The sequence below is a fragment of the Panulirus ornatus genome, chromosome 66 (assembly GCF_036320965.1).
Source record: "Panulirus ornatus isolate Po-2019 chromosome 66, ASM3632096v1, whole genome shotgun sequence".
Classification (NCBI taxonomy): domain Eukaryota; kingdom Metazoa; phylum Arthropoda; class Malacostraca; order Decapoda; family Palinuridae; genus Panulirus; species Panulirus ornatus.
In genome coordinates, this window is record NC_092289.1 from 21,887,747 (window position 1) to 21,905,826 (window position 18,080).

The window sequence follows — 18,080 nt, forward strand, 5'->3', positions numbered from 1 at the left end:
CGGCCATTGGCGCGCGAAATTGAAAAATAGCAGAGGATTGAAAGGGCTTCCTTGTCGTATTGGAGGGAACTATGGCCGCGGAAAACGAGCTCGACATCCCAAACCGTAAAGACTTGCGGTCCTCATACCCATGACAGGAGTACCGACTGTAAGGTGTGGCTGGGTGTAATACAGAATTGGCCCCAAAGGGGGTGAGTTGGTGGCCATGGTAAGATGGGCGTGTCCGGTACGATGCAGGCTGTGTGTGTGTGTGTGTGTGTGTGTGTGTGTGTGTGTGTAGTGCCACTCCCCGTGATGACGTTTAATGCAATCTTCTACAACCAGTGGGGCGGAAGGGACGAGATGGAACCGAACGAGCTGTCTCATGACACTGTCTGTTACCATTATCTGCATGGTCCATAGTAACCCCGCCCAGGTCACCCTCTACATGCAGAGGCGACGCACTTGGGCGCCCGCGGTGTTGTTATCTGCTCTGCCAACCAGTGAGTGGTGTGTAGAGTTAGCTCTTAGAGGGTGGACGAGAGAGAGAGAGAGAGAGAGAGAGAGAGAGAGAGAGAGAGAGAGAGAGAGAGAGAGAGAGAGAGATCTTATCTTCACCGAGACATAACGATACATTCATAAATTATCTTTTCTTGATGAAAGTTTTTCCATCATACAATCTGGGAATTTATTTCTATAGAATTTATGTCAATATTCTAATGCTATTCTCATACATCTGATCAGTACGATGGCTAGCTCAATATTGTCGAGGTATACCTCCATGAGCTATACAAAATAAGGACTTTGATGGAAGCATACATACTTTCCTTGCATACCAGAGCAATATCAAGCTTCGAGAGGAATCTTGTTGAGGAAGACTTCGATAAAGACCATACAACGAGACTGTGATGATAAATGTACACGAAAAATATCACGAGTCTGTATTAAAGAAGATGTTCCGCTGTCTCCCCCCGCCCTCCTGTGTACAGCACCGTTGGCTTAACATTATCTGCCTCGTTAGGACGCACCCGCGGGGCCTCCAGCCCTTTGCTGGGACCTAAACGTCTGCCACCTGCTGGGGGGAACAGCTCCTCCGGCCACTCTAATACAAACCTACATTATATATATATATATATGTATATATATATATATATATATATATATATATATATATATATATATATATATATATATATATATATATATATATATATATATATATATATCCATACATATATGTACAATTCTTATTGTAGAACCCCAGGGCCTCTTTAATGGACCCCTTGTAACTTCAAGGCTGCGCTAAAGTCAGGAGCAGGGTAAAGATGGACTCCTACGGGACATACAATTCCTCTACCATACAGTATTCCCTGTGATCATCTTCCTTTTCATCTCTTTTCCTCGAGTGTCACTCGTGTCCCTCCCGCGCCAGCACCAACTTGCGCTCCGTCACTAAGCCCGCCGTCTTGTACCACTTCATCAAGTCGCGCCTGAGAGCCAACCATTTCCTTACCCCAACCAGACGCTGTCTGAGTTCTACCTGGCACAAGATCCTGCACTCTGTACCTTCCTCAGCAGATGGGAAGTGACGGGAGATATGATTACGGGGAGTTATCCCTTTAAAGCCAAGGCTGTCGTCGCTTTGTGACCCAAGCTTTGATAGACACCCGCGAGACGCGGGCTAACGCACTAAGAGGTTCCTCTCATCCCACGTCATGAGCTAACTGGGTGTAGTTTAATTCTGAGTGCGTCTTCACGCGTCCCAATGCACAGCCCCGTCTTCATCACGGCAGTGAATGAACAAGTGGCGCCACTCATAAACGTCCAATAAACAATGGTTTGTTCCTCCCAGGCGCCCTTAAGCACGACCTTTCGTGGGCCTGTCATTATGTTGGCAGTGTAGAGGGCCCGCCAACACCTGGCGAGGCCCCTCGCCTCTTATACAGCTAGGTTATGCAAGCCATCCTTCACACCCGGGGGCACACGTCAAATGAGCTCTGTATGTGGTAAGTGAATTAGCTAATGCTGTTAAGGCACAAGGATCAGCCGAGATCCGGTGACCACAGATGAGCGATCCTTTCTTGACCACGACCCAATCAGGATCCGATTCTTCTTTATACTGATAGTAATGGAATCATATAACCTTTGTTAACGTTGACCGTGGGTTACCTGATCACTGCTGACACTGATCTGAGGATCAGATGATCAGTGCAGACAGCAACCTGAGGATGAGCTAGCTGGTCAATGCTGACACTGATCCGAGGGTAAGCTGATATTTCCTGACACAGACAGACTCAAATGACGCCAAAATGAAGAGAGCGATAGACGCAAGGAGTGCGAAAGGAACGGAACGGAGAGAATAAAAACGTAGAAGAGAAGAGGGAAGAGAAAGAGCGAGCATAAAAGGCAAAGAAGGAAAGGAAGTCAAACAGAACTTAAACAACCTAATATAAAACAGAAAAGAAACGAGGGTTTCTTTCTCGATTGTCCCCGAACACACAGCGCCCCAAGCTGCCACTGAGCCACGGGAGCCGAGTCCCGAGACAACCAGGGTTCCACGACATCCCATAAAAAAAAAAAGCATCCGAAGACTGGGTTCCTTCACGAAGACCCTGAGAGCCGGAGTCTCAGAGAGGGACATCTGTGAACGAGGGGCCCTGGGCAACGACCGCGGACGGACCCACAAAGGGCATCACCCAGACAAAAGAACCTCAAGTCGAGACGCACAATATTACGGAGCCATTGGAAAAGATGCCTCTATATGGATACGCAGGGACCTCTTTGGTCAAGGACTCGCGAGGAACGAATCGTTTCCGAGGCCTCCCTCCCAAAAGAGGGATCCTCAGCCAAGGGATCCCAGGAAAAAGCTCTCAACAAGACCTCTAAAAGTGGGATACCCTGCCACGGGATCCCACAGAAAAAGATCCCAGACAAAAGTGATGAAGACTCGCAGGTGAAGACTCCAGGAAAAAGAAAATCCACGGAAAATATCCTCTCCCCACTGACCTAAAATACCCCAGAGACGGTCCTACAGGCACTAATCTATGAATTATCGATACCCTGATAATGACCTCTTGGCTGGAGTTCTAAGGACCACTTGACGAGGAACCTTACACAAGATCCTAACAAATGAACCCTCAGCGAAGGACCCTAGGTAAGGGGTTCCCCTGGAGGATCCTAGAGAAAAAGGGTTCCCCAGAGGACCCTCCCATACATTGGTTCCCCTAGAGAAGGGTTCCCCCAGATAATGATTCCTCCAGAGGACCCCATATAATGGCTCCCAAAGAAAGGGAGGTCCAGGCAAAGTTCCCCAGACAGATATCCTGAACAAAGGACATTCCATCTCGCTTTCCTGCCACGCCAAGATATTTCACCGTCCACAAGTCAGGCAAAATATTACACATTCCTCAAAATTTCTGTGGGTTTTGGGAATGCGTGTGGCAAGATGCTTCATTCGCTTTGCTATTCTGACATAAATTTTAGGAGGTATGTATCTATTCGGTCTCTTTCATGCTTTTCAAATTGTTGATGATTTTAGGGGGAACACTTTCCACGACAGTACAGAAACTACGAATATTTATCCATCTGGAATGGTGGATAAAGTTCTTTGGCTATGTTCTCTCGTATGTGTGTGTGTGTGTGTGTGTGTGTGTGTGTGTGTGTGTGTGTGTGTGTGTGTGTGTGTGTGTGTGTGTGCGTGTGTGTGTGTGTGTGTCACAGTCCAACTACAAATTAGAAAACGCTGCCTAGGACATCAGACTGTCACCACAACAGATCGCCAAGTACAGACATATAAACAAATTATGATATACAGCGACACCACAGTTTCTCCTCAACAGGCGTTAACTTCAACGTGAGTTGAGTGAAAATAAACTACAGGATTACAGAACGTAGCTCTGGGATAAATTGACCATCGTGTAAGTAAGAACATATGGCTTTAAATCGATTCAAATCTTTGAACAACTGGATGAAAAGAAGTGAAACACGGAAACAGGACCCATGAGTTCATCTTTAATTAATCCCTTTTTGTCTGTCCAAGGGTACAGTCACGGACGAAAGTCCGTCTCGAGGCCAGGACTTAAATGAACTAAAAAACGAGGGACACCAAAGATATAGCAAGGAGGAAAAGTAGCCCACGAACCATGGAGGAAGTGGACATCATGCTTTTTAAAAAGGGTCAGTCAGGTGGTAGGTGCTAAGATGGACATGAGGAGGTAAACAGCTCTAAGAGCTTAGCGGTGTAGGGAAATGGTCAAGTCCTAGCTAATGAGAAGGTAAGGAGTTCCAAAGCTTAGCGGCGTAAGGAAAGAAACAGACACGACCATTACATCTGTCATAAGAATTTGTATTCAGGTTATAAGGGCACTTCAGAATATCTTTATTTTCAATGAAAAATGGGAGCCGATCTATTCTCAAATACACGATAAACTATAGTGTACGTATCACTGTCATTTTTTCCTCCATCGTATTTTCTTAATTGCAGTTTCTACTAACCGGGTAATATCTTCACCATTTCTATGTAAACAACGGAAAGGAGCAATATCACGTATAGTAAAGGATGCGAGTAGTGCTCCAGTGGTGCCTACAGTGATGCTCCAGTGGTGCCCCCAGTAGTGCTCCAGTGTTGCCTGCAGTGATACTCCGGTGGTGCCCGCAGTGGTATTCCAGTGATGCCCGCAGTGGTATTCCAGTGGTGCCCGCAGTGGTGTACTCCAGTGGTGCCCGCAGTGGGGCTCCATTGATGCCTGCATGATACTCAAGTGGTTCGCCCCAGTGACGCACCAGTCGCGTTCCAGTGGTGCTCCAGTCGCGTTCCAGCGGTGCCTCTGGCCAAGAATATACTACTCAATTACCATTTGTCGTCTCTCACATTTCCAGGATCCAGCGATGATGCACGGCCCCTGCACCCATCCCGACATCAGCTCCATTAGGGCCAGAACTTACCCCACCCAAACTTCCATCCCACAGAATTAGGGCAATATGACCCTAATTCCGCCCCCTCCGAAGGAGAGATTAGTGCCCTCTCTCAATGGCATAAAATCCTTTCTTCAGGGCTAATTTGTTACTGCACTATTATATGTGAGCAGCCATGGCAGGCAACATCAATTAAAAGCTCCGCGAGATGGAAAACGAAGATATTGGACGTCGTAAATCAGGGGCGGCAAGAGACGGTCGAGCAAGGCGGTCGGAACGCGATCCCGTCCGGCTGTAACTGGGATCAAAACCCCTCGCCCGACGAGACCAGAGAGGATCCGAAAGGGGGGAAGACCTCGTCGTTTATAGAGACATACGATACTTGGGGGACTCAATCGTTTATAGAAACACAGACCAAGTTAAGGGGATCAGGAGCAGATCCAGTCGTTTATAGATATTGATGATGTAAAGAAACTCTTTTTGTTTTATGAGATAAACAGGGTGGAATCCCCTCGCTGGGAGAAATGTAATAGCCACTGTTGTTAACATTAAAGGTTGATGCCGTTAGCATCGAGAGTGGACGTTATCTAGATCAGAAAATGCGACGTTTGTATCAACTCACGACAAATGTGCGAAACTAAGTTTGTACAGTGAATAACGAGTTACGGAAGCCAACCCGTTTCTTAACGAAAAAAAAAGAAGATAACCTATTAAACTATGACGAGGAGACAGTGTGTGAAATAATCCTGAATCTCGAAGCGGTTGAATCAATTACATTCTCACACTGCGCTGGGGTAAGTCCTTTGTTTAAAATTTTTGATACTCTCAACGGATTCTGAAATATGAGAGAGAGAGAGAGAGAGAGAGAGAGAGAGAGAGAGAGAGAGAGAGAGCGTGTGGGGGGGGGGGGGGATGGACGGGTGTGACGTGTTCTTAGTGTTCTCAAGAAGCTCCTCCCCCCGCAGTGTTCTACGCCTGAGCCTCGGTGTTCCGACCGCTGAACACGGAGCCTTAGCGGACAATAGCCGGGTGAGGGGGAGGTGGCGGCCGGCACCCAGGACGTGGAAGAAGGAGTGTGTGGTGAATCGGTGATGGGGTGCGGCTGATCGGGCCGGCATGGGCCCCTCCAGGCTCGTGATGGATCTCTCTCCCTCCATCCCTCCCTCAGGAGGTCTGTCTGTCTGCGTGCTACGCCCTCGGATCTCTCAACCCCGGCCATCACAACTACCCCTCCTCACCAGCGTTCTCCAGGAGTTAAAAGCGAGGAGGACAGTATCTCTGCAGGAGTGACCACCTCCTCCATCTTCTTCCATGAGGAAAAATGGGAAGAGAGGACGGTAGTGCAGCCAAGGTCGGCAGGAGGATCATGGGAGTTACCACCCCTCATCGCACGGAGGCAGACGTAATATCTCTTACCATCCGTTTTCTTGATCATATTTCCACGTCCAACACTGAACAAGACAACGCCCTTTTCAATTTCTTTTTCGGGCAAGACTGACCTGAAACCTGGTAAAGATTGGACCTGGGCTTCAGTACTGAATATTTCTCAGTGGGAGACAGACCTCAGTCAGTCAGCCAAGAGTTACCAGTCAACCTGGTGACAGTCAGTTACGATCTGGAGACAGTTCACAGTTACGAGTGTCGCCCAGAAGATACGGGACAAAAGTAACATATAACTCGTCACACAAGCAGGAGTCATATATATGCCAGTCAGATAACAGTCAGAAGTTACATGACACTCACGAGACACAGTCTAGTTCACAGCAACATACCAATCGGAAGAGAAGGATATGAGCCAATCAGAAGAAACTCATAAATGACTGGCGAGACGAGAGATGGTTTAAAGGCCAATCATGAGACACGAAAGCCAATACAGAAGCACAAACCCATCAGGTGAACACAGTGTGAAACACGAGCCAATCAGATGATAATCCGGAGTGGCAGTCTGAACTGTTCCTGGCTCAATAATTTAGAAAATCATACAATTAGCGATTATCAGCAGCTGGACGACCTGTGCCTACTTAGTGACAAGGTTTTAACTCAACGAGTCACTAACAGGAAAGATGAATACAGTCAAATCTTATACATCCACTGATATTTTGCATTTGTAAAGAAAAATAATTACATAAATTAGAAGACGGCAAGACACTAATTCTACTATAAAAAGGCATCAGGTAACATTCAAGGTCATTCATATAAACTGGCATCAGATAACATTCAAGGTCATTTATATAAACGGCATCAGATAACATTCAAGGTCATTTATACAAACGGTGTCGTTCATTACAATACACGCAGCCCCGTCACCACAGAAGTGCATTGGTCGTTGTCGGGAAAGCAAGAGAACGGTAATTAACCCTCAGTCTACCGTCCTCCTCATTCCTAGGTACGAATCTTGTGGGAATATACTCCTTAATGATGCCTCCAGACCTCCCCCTCGACGGTAGGCCCAGCTGTCGTGCGCCTCCGGTAATTACGGGTGATCGTAGCGACACCTGTGTTTTGTAGCCAGCACGCCATTACCGCCCGCGGGAAGCTGCCGACGCGGGTGGCCTCTGTCGACGGGTCACGCAACCAGACGAGCCCGCCCGAGGGACAGCCACACTCCAACATAAAACTGGCCAATCACATGCATATATATATATATATATATATATATATATATATATATATATATATATATATATATATATAATAAATATTTTTTTTTCAAACTATTTGCCATTTCCCGCGTTAACGAGGTAGCGTTAAGAACAGAGGACTGGGCCTTTGGGGGAATATCCTCACCTAGCCCCCTTCTCTGTTCCTTCTTTTGGAAAATTGAAAAAAAAAATCGAGAGGGGAGGATTTCCAGCCCCCTGCTCCCTCCCATTTTAGTCGCCTTCTACGACACGCAGGGAATACGTGAGAAGTATTCTTTCTCCCCTATCCCCAGGGATATATATATATATATATATATATATATATATATATATATAAACTATATCAATTCCGTTATATCTACCACAAGAAATCTGTTTTCTCATCGACAGTTTGTTTCTAATGCATTTGTTACACTGCCCATAAAAAAAAATAAATGATGTAACGTATAGTACAAATCCTGGATAGAGCGCCAAGGTACAGCCACGACCAACCGTAAAATAGATGCGGTGAATTAGATCGATCGCTGAGGTCAATAACAGGTCAGCTGGAGGATACGTTATCTTATCTATCAAATCAATCAAGGACGACTGACAATACGACTGGGAATATGACTGGGAATATGACTGGGAATACGACTGGGAATACGACTGGGAATACGACTGGGAATACGACTGACAATACGACTGGGAATACGATTTGTATTACGACCGGTAATACGACTGGCAATACGACTGACAATTAGGAGAACTGTAATTGTCATTAACTTATTGCACTGATTTAGTCCAGCACGAACCGTAATCCTGATCATGAAAGCAACAAGAGTACAGAAAAATACGTAATAGGAACAATTTACATTTACGATGCCATCCCTAAAGGCTACGAATTCTGCGGACATCATTAGGCCTAGGAATGAAATCGTTTGGCTCTAGATATAGATTCCCAATCAAAATGAACCACAGCACGAGCGGCCATGGGCTGGAATAGGATGTCATTCATAGAGAAAAGGTCAGCAGTTTTCAGATGAAGACCATTTCCTATCTCCTGCCTAGCATCTCTTCGCCAGCACATAGCAACCCATTGTTTACACATTTCTCTCTTTCTTCTTCTTTCTCTTTTCGCAAAATCTCGTCGTAAGTACTCTCTCTCTCTCTCTCTCTCTATCTCTCTCTCTCTCTCTCTCCCTCGTGAAAAGGGCAATACGATCTATACGTCAACCCGTCCTCAACTTTCTATCCATCACGACTCAACTCCGTCGGACTTGACAGAAAAACAAACTTTATTATGCAAATGTTACATATCTTTTTAAGGACCATGAGTCCCATAGGGCCATCTCTCCCTTATGGCATGGCGAAGTTATACTATCCCTTATGATGTAGTTACAGAAGGCGTGGACTGGAGTGTCACTTGAGATGTGACATATGACCTTCTAGCTGGCGTCAAGTAACCGAGGTTGCATGAAATGTTGGTTGGTCGATGTTGTATGAGTTTACTGGACATATCCAGCCTTATAGTACTCCAGTATAACCTACACAGCTGTGACAAGGTATATCCAATTCTATAGTATACCGTTATAAGAAAACTGCTCAACGCTACACATCATCTTCAGAAATATACTTGTCTGATTTTCATATATTGTGACTGGACATGTTATGTTGCTGGTATAACCAACACGTGAAACACAACCTGGAACTTAATTCCTGTGTTATAACCAACATATCCTACTACATAATGTCTTTCCTGGCTACCACAGTTGCTGTTCCTGGTCTAACCAAATCGCGGGATAACGAAGCTTAATATCATATCCACACACGTACACACACACACACACACACACACACACACACACACACATATATATATATATATATATATATATATATATATATATATATATATATATATATATATATATATATATATATATGCTGAATTACACACACACACACACACACACACACACACACACACACACACGTATATTATCGACAAAGCTTCTGCAAAGGTCAAGCTTGACCTTTGAATGACGACTGTGTTGACCTGAGCAGAAGATGGGTGCCAGATACTGTTTTCCTCACCTACGTATGAACATACCAGATGCTGGAAAACATCTTGACCAACATGACGCTCAGGTAATTAAAGGACAAAGGTAACAGGTTAATGAGTGGAATTGGCCATTTGCTCAAATAATGACCTCCCCCCATCTGACCTGACCCGGGCAAATGACCAATTAAACAGACACAAAGTCAAGTCTTTAAGGTACTCTCGTCCGGTTGCCAGATGACTCTGAACCACAGGGGCAAGAAGAAACTAGGCCACGAAGGCGGTACGTGCAACTTTCAACTTCTCTTCTACCATAAAACTCTCCTTACGACGTGTGTCACATGTTATAAGTGGTTGTCTCTCGTGGGAAGAGGAATTCCCCAATGCTTTCTCAAGTCGCTAAGTACGAGTTTATAGAACTCGTGGATGTGAGAATCGATCTTATTGGTGTGACCAGTCAATACAACTCTTGAAACAGGTGAGGATTTTTGAGAGAGAGAGAGAGAGAGAGAGAGAGAGAGAGAGAGAGAGAGAGAGAGAGAGAGAGAGAGAGAGAGAGAGAGAGAGAACTCCTGTGGCCTTGAGGAAGCGCTACAGTCATACGCAGGGAAATGATAGACTCCTTTGTAGGAATATGTACCTCTATACGACTGTACTACCGTCAGAGATGATATATGTATATATATATATATATATATATATATATATATATATATATATATATATATATATATATATATATATATATAACCTATCATTACCCAATTTCGTTTCTTAAAGTTACTTAGACAAGAAGCTCTTGTTTTTCCGTAAGAGTAAAGTTCTGCATACATCAACCAACATCAACCAAATGCCATGACAGTACTCTCAATACTAACAAATTCACCTTCATCAAAGTAGGGACAGCTGTGTGATGAGCAACCACTGTGTGCAGTAATACCCCACAGCATCTGCTGAAGCTGTTCAGCAAGATGTCTCGAACATCATCTGCAGTCTATTTATGAGAAAAAAAAAATCGAGTAAAATGATTATTTTTAAAATCGAGTTACATCATAGGTTCTGCTGCCAGAGGTATAATGTTCTGTTGTCTGAAGTACACTGTTCTCTTGCCTTATGTACACAATGTTCCGTAAACTGGAGTACAATGTTCTGCTGACCGAAGTACGATGTTCTACTGCCTACGGTATAATGTCTGCTGCCTGAGGTACGGTGTTCTCTTGTCTAGGGTCATAACGTTATGCTTGCTTGAGGTACAACGCCGCGGTGGTTCTGGGTATCCTACCCAACCAAGAGTAGGGTGTCCAGGGGCAGGGCAAGTCAGGTCACGGCTCATTAACCTGTCCTAACTCGAGGAGGGCGAGGGGAGGGGGGGGGGGCTATCGCGCCAGCCTCAAGTCCGACTCATTGAGACAAAGGACAAGGTCCCAGCGCGGAGACGACCCACACCCCACCTTCACCCACTACCTTGGTCCACATCGTAACTTAGAAAAGGGACACAGAAGGGGGGGGGGGGGAGACCCGTTGATGGTTAACAGGCCCAAGTGATAAGAAACAACAACAACAACAACAACAATGTAGCAACGGGGACAACGGTCTGTTGAGAGTTGGGCGACGTCTGGGGAATGATCCGAGAGGTCGCAGACTCAAAGACTCTTACCCAGAGGCGTGGCCAGGGCCACTTACACACACACACACACACACACACACACACACACACACACACACACACACACCGTCAGCGGTGCAAGAAGGTCCCCGTGTGGAGGAGGTGGGTGCGCTAGCGGGACATACAAAGACCCCGGCGGCGGCGGAGGAGGAGGGACAGAGCCCAGGACCCCCCGACCATTACCATGCAGGGCGCGCCTCCCCGCAACCCTCGTTAATTCGATGACACAAGTTCGCCGGGTGTGGAGGAGTTAACAATCATGCCATTTAGCTCGTTACCGGTGTCTGGTGGGGTTGTTTGAGATGCTCAGGGGAGCAGCGGAGCGTTGAATCACGCTCTCTGGGGCCCAAGGCATGCCGACACGCCTGCAGGAGCCGGGAGGTTCCTACGAGTAAGAGATCGGAGTCCTGCCACGAAGCGGTAGGATCTGAGGGAGCGGGGATGCTCTTACTGCGAGGGTGGGGCTGTGTGTGTGTGTGTGTGTGTGTGTGTGTGTGTGTGTGTGTGTGTGTGTGTGTCACGGGGAGAGTGTATGGCATTCGTGTTGTTCAAGTCAACCGTATGTGAGTATCTTATGAGTAAATCTACACACACACACACACACACACACACACACACACACACACACACACACACACACGAGTGTAAGAGTCCCTGTACTTACAGTACAAACAGGTAATTAAGTAATTACACACACACAAACACAGATGCTTGCAAGCACATAAAAGTTCAACAAATGTGCATATGAATGCATGCATGTGTGTGTGTGTGTGTGTGTGTGTGTGTGTGTGTGTGTGTGTGTGTGTGTGTGTGTGTGTGTGTGTGTGTGTATGCATCAGGACTACCGATGACCTGAGATGCTTGGCTAAGTGATCTCGTGGACGGCCGGGAAGGTAGTTATCAAGCGCACCTGATCCCATTAATTAAGGCAGCCGGCCAGGTGCTCCTCTTGGTCCAGACGAGCGTGAGAGACACTGGGTCACACCCGGAACCTTATCGAAGGTGAGTTTTGAGAAGCTCATATCACCTTGCCTAACCTCACCTGGCTTAACCTAGCTTTTAACATACTCTCACCTGGCTTAACCTAGCTTTTAACATAACTTCACCTGGCTTAACCTAGCTTTTAACATAACTTCACCTGGTTTAACCTAGCTTTTAACATAACCTCACCTGACTTAACCTAACTTTTAACATAATCTCACCTGCCTTAACCTAGCTTTTAACATAACCTCACCTGACAACCTAACTTTTAACATAACCTCACCTGCCTTAACCTAGCTTTTAACATAACCTCACCTGCCTTAATCTAGCTCTTAACCTGATCTGGCTTAACCTAGAATATCCTTAATCCAACCTTGCTTTATCTAAGCCACCCTAACTAAACCTGGTTTCACTTAGGCTGGCCTACCCTAACCTGGTTTATCATGAGCTAGCCTAACTTAACCTGGTTTAAACCTATCAAGCTTACGGTGACCTGGCTTACTCTACCTTAACCTACGTGGAAGACCTAGGCTGCCCTTCCTCACCTAACCTAACCTAAACATAAAATATAACCTCACTATCCATGCAACACACCTGATGCATAAATACAACATGTCTCTTCCAGTGTACATTTGTTCGACACCCTGAACATGCATCATAAGGAGAGAAAGAATATGGCACTTTGGTCTGAGTTCGTCAGTAATCAGAAGTAACCAAGGTTCCTAGTACATCAGCCCTGAGGTACCCAATCATTATGACTAACAGTTCCGCTAATCCTGGGGGAAGAAGAGGAAAAATAAAAGTAATTCACATCCTGGAGAGAGTCCAAGCGTACGTGAAATTCTGAGTTACCGTTATTTATTGGGAGCGAGCGGATACAATCATGGGAACCTACATGTGGGAAGGACTTGGGAGGGCTGATGGCAAAGCACCAAGCTTGTCATCATAGCACCACCATGTCGATAGGGCTATAAACCAGGTAAACTAAATTCTCCAACCGTTAAGTCCATGGTTCAGGACCACCACTTTGGTCAACCCTGCTGGAGGTGGTGAACAGATCTGCCAGAGGAGGTCTAGAGGAGGGCAGGGGGGATACCCTCTTGCCCATACTAGAGGAGCGAAGGAGACAATGGGTGACGTGATCAGTTTCAAGCTCTTAAAGCGATCCCATAACGATAGCGTATAAGTCATCCAAAAAAAGAGGAATACTTCAGCTTGTGGACATAACTGAACAAGGGTCGAAGAAAATATGTGAAGAAATAATTGGACATGACCATTATACCGTACACACGAAACAAACTAAACGAAGGAACGGTGGGTATGGAACATGACAGAGTTCGTAATACTGTCGAGGAGGAAAGTCTAATGAGGGGAGTAACGATCGCAAACCACCCCCACCAAGTGATCACACAGACACACACACACACACACACACACACACACACACACACACACACACACACACACACACGAGAGAGAAAAAAAAATATATGAAAATACACTTTCCAATCAGGCACAATAACTTTGTGACCCATAGTGAGAAGAATTAGCAACATGATTCTTAGGAATTCTTCAAAACAATACGTTCTCAACTGACCACTTTATCAGTGCCCTTAACAACTTGCAACTTACCTGAGTCCCGGCGTTCAGGTCCCCGTCCACTGTGACCTGCAAGACGAGGTTGACCTCCGGTGGTGCCCACCTGTTGCCCCAACAAACTGCCAGCTCAAGTTTGTTCCAGCGGAGACCTGCCGAGCGAACAGGTTTGGGGTTAGTAAGAGCACCTACGTTTCTCTCCACTAGCTCGTCGTAAATACATGCAACCCGATGGGACCGTACCAGACGTCCACATGACAATGTTACAACAGCAAAATACGTGAAAAGGATTAATTTAGGTTATTTGCCCTGCTATCCTATTTATCTCACCCTCTGCCCCACCAGCCTTTCTATCTTTCTATACCACAAGAAGTTTCAAGATTTGTCCTGGTAAAATACCACAATGAATCTAAGAATTGCTCTAGTAGAAAACCTGCTACGATAAGGAAAAGTCTTTATGAAGATTGATCACCTATTTTCCAACGAGTACTGATATTTCACAAAGGCTCGACCCGTCCTTGTTGCCTGTTACGGTAGGGGTAATACCTGCTCTTGTCTCCACCACTGGCTATCACCCTTCCTTCTTTCCACCGGGTGAGATGTTTTCCTGGTTATTCTGTTCTCCTAAATCTTCCTAGGTATCCTTCCGTTGTCTGTCGGCTTACCGGTTCTCATTTCTGTGAGTTCATTCTACACAGGCTTTGAATTAAGGTTCCAATAATTCGTCTATTCTATCATAGACTCCATCTATCTCTTCATCTAAGTGGAACTCTAAGTCATTTTACTCTATTCATCATTTTACTCACTCTGAAACTCTTCTTGTCAGATAAGAACTTTAATAGCCCTACTGCACTAAACACAGATTCACATTCCCAATAATATTAGGTATTTGTAGAAAGCCTATATCAACAGATCACTGGGAAAAATCATATTTCATACAAGTTTTCTCGGATAGTCTGCTGTTAGATTCTCCAGAAGGATCTGAAGATATATCAGTTTGAATATGTGTATGCATTTGTTTATTTCTAACTGAACCTAAACGCTGAAGGCATTCCTTTGGATGGGGAGAAAGACTACTGTCCGTATACCTCCTGTCGTATAAATCGATTGAGTGAGGCGGTAGCAAGGGTTGGGAATCCTCCCCTCCTGTAGTATCATTTTCCAAAAGTATGAACAGGACAAGGATCCACGCGAGGATCTTTCCTCGAGGGCTCAGACGACTGTTTCTGACACTACCTAGCTGCGACGGGAGAGGCGAGCAGGCACTGAAGAAAACAAGGAATGCACCAAGACGGTAAAACTACAGAATTCCCAAACCAAACGATGACATACAGCAGAAGCACCTGGAACCAAGTACATAATAGTGAAAGCACAGGGAGAATTCAGACTCAGCGAAGGAGAAAACCATAACCCAAGATGGCCTCAAGAGCAGAGTATTAAACATCTTAATCGGCATCGGGAGGTCGCCGGCCACCCTGCTGGATCCCAGAGAGCAAGCGTCCACCCTACAAATCACCCACTATCACTGCTGCCATCTCGCGGTACCTACTGCTACCACTGCTACTCGCCGGAGACCACAGCTCAGATTACACCCTCACCCCCTTTAGTTCAGGGCTACGGTAAGGACCGGCCAGCATGATGGTGTAAACAAGGCTGTTAATTAGGGTATGAGTGTAACGTACTTAAGGACAAAGGCCGCGGCTCGAGTGGCTGCGTGTACACGTACATGCTCTTGGCTTAAGGAGTGTCCTGTAAACAGAAACCTAAAGAAAAGTCTATCCATATTCATAAATAGAAAACCCTAAGTTGACACCATATCAACAAAAATCATCACACTCACCTCTGTAGATAGTGAGAATTACAGTAGAAAAAAAAAGCTACTCACGAAATCCTATAGAAGAATTGACATTACGAGAAGAATATCATTAAGTGTCACAAGAGATGTCCTTCACAGCAAGAAATTACTAGATGACGAGAGACAGACTTGCTGACACGGAACCTAACACTGATGATAACAGCGACTACATTTCTCAGATAACATGTAAAACAACCGATGCTAAAACATCACAGCAGTACTGTGATAGTTGTTGAGGACCCCCAGCTGACGTAGGTGATAAGCATGACCGAAGTAAAGGAAAGGAAATTAAAAAAAAGTGAAACTGAAAAATGTGCAAACAAGAGTTAACACCTAGAAGTATGGCGTATGTAAAGACTAAATGTAGTCTAGCTCATTCGCTTACTTTTAACGAGGGGAAGAGTAGAATCAACAATCCTGATAAGGAAAGTGTAAGGTGGTTTTGGAATTATTTCAACAGCCTGCATTACAGTCCTGACAAGAGCATCTGACTGTAATCGTATGCCATTGGGTTTACAATATAGTAGTAATACTGGACGTGACAAAGGCTAGTGCTTGAAAGTTAAATGATGCCAACCAAAATAATGAAACTAATTAAGAGCCAAGCTAATCGGTGACTCCAAAAGTTAACCTAACCTAGGTGTTCCTGCACTTACGTTTCAGTAAAGCAACAAGGGTATCCATTAATTGTGGTTATAAAGAAATCTACTATTAAATAACAAAAACGAAATACGATATCAAAATATTCTTTATCATTTATCAGGCCTAGTCTGGTTTGAGAACTTAACGCAAGCGCTTTCATTTACTGTTTTCCCTGAGAAGTTATAAATATGCTCGTTCTAAAGTCATCAGACTCAATTTAAACTAAAAGCATCAATATTCGCGAGCAAATATAGTCTGTTTCACTCCGCTCTATCACTTAACGTCATGTTAACTGCGGAAGACACCACCAAATTATTTCAAGGTCATCCAAAACAAATACATCCTCGCTTCAACCTCACCTGCCTTTACCCTAACTTTACGGGTCAGATCAAAGGCCAAGGTTAGGTTCCTTATCAATAACAGGAAAATATACAGACATTACTTGTTGAGTTAAATATCTTCCTACATCCTCGACACTACTGGCATTTGACCAAAGCAATGGGGTCCAGGTCAAATACCAGAGTCGGGATGCTGAGTTAGAAACACATGTAGCTGAAATGAAAATAAACAGCACAAACAATACTTCCTATCTAAGCGCGGAGACATTACAAAACAGCAAATGAGTAAGTAGTGTTTTTCATGCTTATCAGAGAGATATAACCAGCAAATCACGGAACCACTTCTGAGAGATTTCGTCTACAGCTTGCAATTCTGTGTAGTAAGGTCAGCAGTCATTTCCAACATCCTAAGCTTTCTTAGTTCAACATTTACTTCATTTGTAATGTCTTTAAGCTATCAGAATCAGCTAAAATCTAAACAAACTGTACATCCATCTTATATTACATGTTTGATTTCTTACGCTATGTTGATTCTTAGCAACGTATGGCTACTTTTTTCTGTATGATCCGTTTTTGTTGTAGAACAGCCATGTGCTGAATGCATTTGGCAGACAGATTATACGAATATTGTTTCATTCATAAGAATCACAGAATGACCACCAGATAATAAAAAGGGAGAACAAACTCGCCAACATACCTGCTCCCTCCACCAAATCCCTCCAATTGATATTCTGGCAAGTCCGATGTCTGCAAAGTTTGTGTATCTTCTACGGGGTCACAAGTTTCCACGCGTTATCTTATTATCTTTATCTTTCTATTTACCTATCTATTACGGTGTACAACATGATGATTAGAAGAAAATTCCGTATGTATTAAAACGAACTTGATTATCATAATCAGTAATGACTATAACATAGTGGTAATGTCTACCGAATTCAAAGCGCTAAGCTTATAGCGACAGTCCAGGAAATATTGCATAAATCAATGAATTAAATATATGAATAAAGGATTCGCTTGATGAAATTATTGACGATGATCTATTTCTTACGATATCCCAGTTCCTAATAGAATATGTTGATTTAAGAAACAACCGAACTGTTAAATCGTCGAAGGCAGCAATTATGCAGCAATGGACTATTCCAAACGTGAAACAAGGTAGTTGGGAAGATGGTATATAACATATAAAAGATTATAAAGAAAGCATCGGCTAATCGGCCTGACAGCCAAGAATGAATAGCCGCTTCACTCTTCGGGGGAGCTTGTTACCCCTGCTGCTCAAAGAGGCAAGTGATGCGCATCGTCGTTATGATTCGCTGCATGACATTTTGTCTCTCTGCGTGGTTAAAGTAATAGCAGTTTTCACCCCTCTCTCGCGTATGTATAAAGTGAATGATGTTGAAAGAACCCTGGGGGAGAACAACAGTGG